This window comes from Macrotis lagotis, chromosome X (assembly GCF_037893015.1).
Source record: "Macrotis lagotis isolate mMagLag1 chromosome X, bilby.v1.9.chrom.fasta, whole genome shotgun sequence".
NCBI classification, from domain to species: domain Eukaryota; kingdom Metazoa; phylum Chordata; class Mammalia; order Peramelemorphia; family Peramelidae; genus Macrotis; species Macrotis lagotis.
In genome coordinates, this window is record NC_133666.1 from 441,091,987 (window position 1) to 441,100,035 (window position 8,049).

The window sequence follows — 8,049 nt, forward strand, 5'->3', positions numbered from 1 at the left end:
AAGGTCTTTATCAGCTCTATCATTCTAGGAAATAGAAGTTCTTAATGTAATTTATAAAAGGAGAGACGCATTTGGTTTTATATATATATATATATATATATATATATGGAAAATGGTCTTTTATAGACCTAATTACAAAAAAATTACAGAAATATTAAACTATCTGTAAAGAGCAACCACACCAAATGATCCCTTCATGAGGTTCAAAAAAGACTTAGGTGAACTCAAAAGACAAGCTACTTGTAGAATGTAGACTGAGAAGTCAAGCTTCCTGATGGCCTTCAAAAGATATATGGAGTTGGAGTTAAAAATGCACAAGGAACCACAAGGAGCCTGAGTACAGCTAACAGGCAAAAAGTGAGGCTAGAATTCTACAAATGAAACTGTGGGGAGAGAGGACACCAGGAAAGTTGAGATAGATGTTTTGTTGCTGAAACAACTTATAGATCTTAGGGCAATAATGCCTTTGTATCTCTTTTCTTTAGACTTCTTTAGGAAAATCTGAAGATATTCTCTCTGGGTATAGAAAGTTCTTTTTACCTTTCTTTATTGTGAAAGTTTATTTTTGCTTCATTAACTTCAGGCTTATGCTAGGTTTTTATTTACTAAAAGTAAGAATGGAAACTAAAAGGGATCAACCACAGAGAAGAAGGAAAATTAGATCTGGTGCTGAGTTTTTTTTTTTTTTACCAGGGTGTTATCTTTGACTAGAGGCTTAAGAAATAAAAGTGACAGAGAGAATTACAGCTTTCATACCATCATCTAGAGTGGGAATATCTTATTTTATTGCATTTTGCTTTTTTGTGCTTTGCAGGTGTGTCTGTGTGTGTGTGTGTGTGTGTGTGTGTGTGTGTGATTAACAAAATGAAGGTTTGTAGCAAGTCCATGGTTGCTATTTTTTCCAACAGTTTGTGCTCACATCCAGTATATGCTCATATTGTGTCTCTGTATCACAAATCTGGTAGTTTTTATATTTCAAACTCTTTATTATCATGTCTGTTATGGATTAAGGATTGATGTGAATTTGTTTTGGGTAAAGAAATCATAGAAGGCCTCCCGAATCAGGAGGGTAAGAAAAGGCTTAAATTTTAATTCATAAGCAACTACAAAACTTCACAGGTTAAGTTCTTTGAAGAAGCAGCAAGATAGTGAGTTTCAGTAGAAATAATGAAGAAATAGCTACAAGTTGGGCTGGTGATAACATCAAGGATAGGTAAGAAGGAGAAAAGAGAAACAGCCATTAGATGGTGACTGGGGTTAGATCTACATGGATCCAGCATGGAGAAAAGGGTGGGTAGAACCTTTATAGGGAGCCTAGTACACCTTTTGTGCAGAGAGGAGTCAGGGAGACATGAGTGACCCATCTGGATATGACTGGAGTTAGGCTTGGAAGGCTAAGAGCCAGACAGGAGGAGGAGGGGTAGTTGTTTTCTCTTATCTTAGTGAATTTACATTTTTATTAGACTGAACTTTGGGGAGAAAGTCAGAGGCCCACAGAAAATACCAGACAGGCACAGGTGGTTCTTTAATATTACAAGTAAGGTTAGACAAATATTTCTCCATATTTCTTTCAACATGGTGATCTGTTGTCAGTGGTCTTTGATGTGAGTGATCTTTGTAACTGTTTTGATTGTCATATAAGATGGCAAACTTAATAGATAAATGTTGTGACTATTCTGACTCCTCCACTAAGGAGTGGTTCCTCCCACCCCCCACCCATGTCTCCTCCACCCCCCACCTCCAGCCTCCCTTTTCCCTAAGTCACAACAATACTGAAGAGTATTACATAAACTTAGTTGATAAAAACAGTGGCAGAATTTGAGAAGATTAACTCCAATTCTTAAAGAAGTTCTATTGTGGGTGATATGCTATCATACAGCATTGCATGCTGCAGAGAAATCTTTCATAAAAGGAAGAGTCAATCTATATGGCAAATTTAATATATTTTTTTTAAGGAATTGTCACAGCCTCCCCATTTTTCAGCAACTGCCACCCTGATCAATCAATAGCTGTCTACCTCAAGACAAGATGCTCCACTAGGAAAAAAAAAAAGGATTATGCCTCTTTGAAAGCTTAGATGGTAGTATATTTTTTAGCAACAAAGTATTTTTTAAATTAAGGTATACACATTTTTTTAGACATAAAACCACTGCAAACTTAATAGACTGCATTATGACATACAAATGACTTTTATTTGCACCAAAAATTTCATGTGACTGGCTTTACTGTGATATCATTTTATTGTTGTGCTCTCCAAGGTATGCCTATAAATGAGTCAGGTAAAATGGGGAATGGGGGAATGTTTGAAACTTGCTCACTATCTAATTCTAAGACTGTTGGATATATTTATTTCAATACTTCAAAGAGCCATTGGTACTCCCTCCAATATCAATCAACATAAATTAATATTCCCCTACACTTTAAGATAGTCCTTTGTTTTGGTCCCCTATTCCCATTCATTTCCAACAACTTCTTCCCTATACCTCCCAGAGAACTATCCCTTATAAACCTTATAACAAAGAATAAAAGATTGAATAGGATAAAAAAGCAATTCCAAAATACTAACCAAAATATCAATCAAATCCAATATTATAAATAGTATTTCATATCCATAGACCCTAGGGGACATAGTAAATTTGAGTCAGGAAGAGAGTTCAGACAATTACTATGAACCTGGACAAGTTATTTAACTTCTTTGCTTTTGTTTCCTTATTTGTAAGATAAGAATAATAATGGAATCTGTTTCCTAGGGTTACTGTGAGGACTAAATATGACAACTTGTGTAAAGTGCTTTGCAAATTACATAAATACTAATTGTCATTATTATTATTATTTTAGATGCAGGAAGTCAGGAAGATCTGACTTAAAACTCCTTCTTCTAATGAATTGTGTGACCCCCAGGAATCAATTAACCTTTTTTCAACCTCCATTTCCTCATCTATTAAATGACGGAAATGCAATAGATGACCTCCAAAGAACCTTCCAGCTCTAAATCTATCATCCCAAGACACATATATGTGAATTACTATTCTTTGGGGTCAGACTTGACCATTATAATTATATGGTTATTTCAGATAGTTTGGTTTTAAAAATTCATCACTCAGTGACCTACCTTCTGATGATAAGCCACTCCAGATTTAAAAAGACTGTTTCTCCATCAAATGATAGACAGGTAAAACACTGTTGGGTTTGTATTAGAAGCCTTCTCAGCTCAGTAAAACCTGCCAGAGCTTGATCTCCATGGGAAGAATCTTCAGGAAATCAGTACTGTTTCCATGCACAACAAAGCTTCAGGGTAGAATCCTAGTGGTAGAAGGAAATTTTAACAAAGAATAATTTGAAAATAAGAAATTCTTAGGAATATCAGCAGAATTGTTTAAAAATCCTATATGTTCCAAATCAGAGCTGAAAAATGAGGGGATCTTTTAAGCTACAAACTGCCATGTAGAAAACAACTATGTTTGGAATGATTCCTTAAAAAAAATATTTTCCTTTTATTTTGCAAATCATGCTTTCTACACTATCATTTAATAGGCTATAAAATAATTGTTCCTAATGTTCACACGACAATTGGACCTTTGTGCTATTCTCATTGGCTATTCAAAAACAAATGAATGTTTAATCAAGATTTGTTTGATAATTTGGGGTTTAATTGTAGGCAGATGGCTCATTATTTACCAAAAGAAGCTGGAGAGAGTCTGCCTAATCATTGCAGTGACTGGTGGAATATATATCCAGAATGCAGGACTTGTAGGCAGTCTCAAACAGGAATATAAAACTTGGAGTTTATATAGATCTTTGAGACAAATGATTATTCATTGAATTTTTTGTTTTATATTTATTTATACCTTTTGTTATTGTTGTTCAGCCATTTTTTAAGTTGTGTACAACTCTGTGATTACATTTGAGGTTTTCATGGCAAAGATATTGGAATGTTTTGTCATTTTCTTCTCCACTTCATTTTACAGATGAAGAAACTGAGGCAATCAGGATTAAGTGACTTGCCTAGAGTAATACAGCTAGTAAGTGTCTGAGATCAAATTTGGACTCAGGAAGAGGAGTTCTTTCGATTCCAGGACTGATATTCTATCCACTGCACAACTTAATTGCTTCTTCCTATTTTTAATATAATCTTTATGCTTTAGTTTCTGTAGCATTATGATTAGATCATATACAAGGAGATAGGCTGTTTTCTAGGTGGAAAGGAGATATATGGGTGTTCGATGGTGTTCAAGCCCTCCGGTGTGAGGGTTTTCTGAGGGTTTTTCTCATTCACTGGCACTCAATTCTGGTTCTGAGAAGTGGTAGGAGTACAGAACAGCTTCTCCTAAGTAAAACTCACTTGGCAGAAGGTCTAAACCAAACTGAAATGACCAATAGGCCACAACCCAACAATGAATCAGGTGGATGTCTACCCCAAGCATGTGAAGATTTTCCCCAGTGGAATGGGGGGATGGGAGAAATTTGTTCTGAAGTCTATGAAGATGGTTGAAACAGGAACTCTAGAATGTTTAGAACTTAGACATTAAGGATGCCAAGAACATTCATTGTATTCCATGACTTTTGCCATTGGACTTGAATAACTCTGGAAGAGAGAGTCAGGCTAAGGATTTCACACCTCTACCTCACTTAAATCCAATTGTGAACAAACCAAGACATCCATCACCCTCTGCTATCATTGTCCTCATCAAATTTGAATTGAAAAATATAATTTTAAGATTAATTTATATAATCTATATAATTTTTGTTTGACAAATGACAATGTATGAGGGATTTAGTTATATATTTTTTGAGGGGGGGAGGCAAAGCAATGGAAATATAATATAGAACCCTGAAATCCACACTATTGGTTAGCCCCATACATACTCTGCTACTTGCAGGTATGCTGGTCTTGCATTACAAAAGAGAAATATTTAATTACTGATAGTAATTGACCTGTGGATTGACATTCTTTTGGGCTCCCCAAATCATTTATACTTCTAACAGAAGATATATATGTTTCCCTGAAATCTTAGAATTCATTGTGTATATTTAGGTAAAGGACCAGAGCATTTTAAAATTTTAGGAATTCCCAGTAAGAAAATTATAATTTTATGGACTATGGTGAGTCATAGGTATTGTTTTTGCATTTTGTGTAGGGTAAAATAAAAGCTGCCCCATTCCCAATATATGCACAACAGTCATTTATGCAACCTTGAGGTCTTATTTGGGGGCTGGAGATCCTTTTCTCTTATATCCATGGAGACCTATTTCTCCATGGGGGAAAGTGAGCAAATGATATGCTTTTCACTTTTAAGAATGAGCCAGTTCTGATAAATTCATTGCCTAGTATACCAGATGAATAAGTTTACAAATTGTGTCAATTGATACAGTTTAGTTCTTTGACATATTCTTAAATTCCAAACCTTATAGTGTCAAAATATTAGATAGGTTCTATTAAGTGTTCATAGATCAAATATTTGGAGTTAGAAAGGACATTAAAAGTCTGGTAGTCACAGCCCTTTTAAAAATGAAGTAAGCCTAGAGAAAGTGCCTTTCCTAAGTTTACATAACTAGTGAGTAGAGTCTGGATTCACACTTTCCTCATCTAGATTCTACATACAAGTTTGTCCCCACTTTACCACCCAGCCTTCGGATAGATTGTTCATAGATGGTCCTGCTATTGATCTATTTCTTTTTTCCTGGAAAGGATTTTTGTGAAGTTAGTGTTAGTACAACCAAAGGATTTGGGGAGATAGGACCTGAGTTTGAATCCTATCTCTGCCATTTACTACCTTCATAACCCCAGGCAAAGCCACAAATTCTCTGTGTCTCACTTTCTTTATCAATAACAAAGGGAATTAGACCAGACTTCCAGATCTAAATCTATGATACAAACCAGTTCCTTTATTGCTTTTATTTAATCCAAAAAGAGCAGGGAAACTGGTAATATACTTCTACTCATACTGTAGTGACGCATAGTTTTTAGAATAATGTAAGATAAAGTTATCCAAAATTTAAAAAAGCATTAAATTCCTCTTTATTCTTTAATCACCCAGACAGTGAGTTTAGGCTCATAGAACTAGAGCTGGAATAATGGTTTACAAACCATTTAGTCCAACCTCCCTGGATTCTACAGATGAGGAAATTGAGACTTATAAAGATTAAAAACTTGTCAGGTTCACATAGTTGGTAACTATCAGAAGTGAAACTTAAACACAAAAATTCCCGATTCCAAGTAGACAAAAATAGCATAATTTTCAGACATTCAGGGCATAAAATCCAGTTCCAAAGTTATTACTAATTTCATAGTCTGAAAGAGAAAATAAAGACTCTGTAGAAAATAAACTTTCCAATCAAATTAGAAAGAATGTTCTGCAGAGGGTACAAATAAAAGAATTTTCTATTTCATTATGAGCATCTCTAAATGTTACTCTTTTGCAGATGACATGGTATTAATGTCATCAAACTCAGGGTTGCCACCAAACTCATTTGACAAGGGATCATAGTATATGTCTAAATATGGAATCACAGGACCTAAATTGGAACCCGAGCTCTGATACTGAATGACTGTGTGACCATGGGCAAGTCATAAAGTAAGTCTCAGTTTTGTCATTAAAAAATGAGATGATAGGACTTCTTGGCCTCTAAGTTACCTTGCAGTTCTATATCTGTGATCTTATAATAGTATTTACTATAATCTTTAGGTAAATCAATAATCCTTTTAAAGATCAAATTAGGTGCCAGTCTGGGAGCAGCTAGCAGCTTTGTGTCCAGTTGGGACCTCTCCACATCCTGACCAGCCACCTCAGTTTGAGCTCAGATTCACCCCAAAATGGGAACTACTGTCAAGGAGCAGCTGATTGTGAATGTCCTAAAGGAAGACCAGGTCCCCCATAACAAGATCACTGCTGTTAGGGTTGGTGTGGTTGGCATGGCATGTGCCATCAGTATCTTGAAGGACTTGGCTGATGAACTTGCCCTAGTTGATGTCATAGAAGATAAGCTAAAGGGAGAGATGATGGATCTCCAACATGGCAGCCTTTTCCTCAAAATACCAAAGATTGTTTCTGGCAAAGACTACAGTGTGACTGCAAACTCAAAACTGGTTGTTGTTACTGCTGGGGCACATTAGGAGGGAGAAAGTCATCTTAACTTGGTCCAGTGAAATGTGAATATTTTTAAATTCATCATTCCCAATATTGTTAAATATAGCCCTAATTGCAAGCTGCTTATTGTTTCCAAAGCAGTGGATATTTTGACATATGTGGCCTGGAAGCTGTGTGGCTTTCCTAAAAATCGTGTTATTGGAAGTGGTTACAATCTGGATTCTGCCTGTTTCCAGTACCTAATGGGGGAGAGACTTGGTATCCATTCTTCAAGTTGTCATGGATGGGTTCTTGGGGAACATGTAGACTCCAGTATTCCTGTGTGGAGTGGTGTGAATGTTGCTGGTGTATCTCTAAAGAATCTTTATTCTGCTTTGGGAACTGATAGTGATTCAGAAAATTGGAAGGAAGTTCACAAACAGGTGGCTGACAGTGCTTATGAAGTCATCAAGCTGAAGGGCTACACTTCTTGGGCCATTGGCTTGTCTGTGGCAGATCTGGCAGACAGCACTATGAAAAATCTTAGGAGAGTACATCCAATTTCCACCATGATTAAAGGTCTATATGGCATTAATGAAGATGTCTTCCTTAGTATCCCTTGTGTCTTGGGGCAGAATGGTATTTCTGATGTGGTGAAGGTAAATCTGACTCCGGAGGAGAAGGCCCATTTAAAGAAGAGTGCAGAAACTCTTTTGGGAATTCAGAAGGAGCTGCAATTTTAAAACTTTTTAAATGTGCTTCCATTTTACTGTCCTGAGAACATGACATGATTAAGGGATTGTGTATGATGTGCTATGGTCAAATCCTTCCTCTGATTTAGTAATTGAACACCAGAAATGTAAAACTTATGAACACACTCTAGACTCTAGACTCTTCCTAAAGTTAGAAATGGGGAATACAATTGTTAAACCCTGTTATTTGCATAGTGATGCTGGATCAGACTTGTACAGTCATAAACATA

General features: G+C 36.0%; 1 pseudogene; it reads left to right on the top strand.

The window, feature by feature from the left end:
* The first annotated feature begins 6,814 nt into the window (after nucleotides 1-6,814).
* LOC141499714 (L-lactate dehydrogenase A chain pseudogene) lies at nucleotides 6,815-7,810 on the top strand (annotated as a pseudogene).
* Nucleotides 7,811-8,049: the final 239 nt, after the last annotated feature.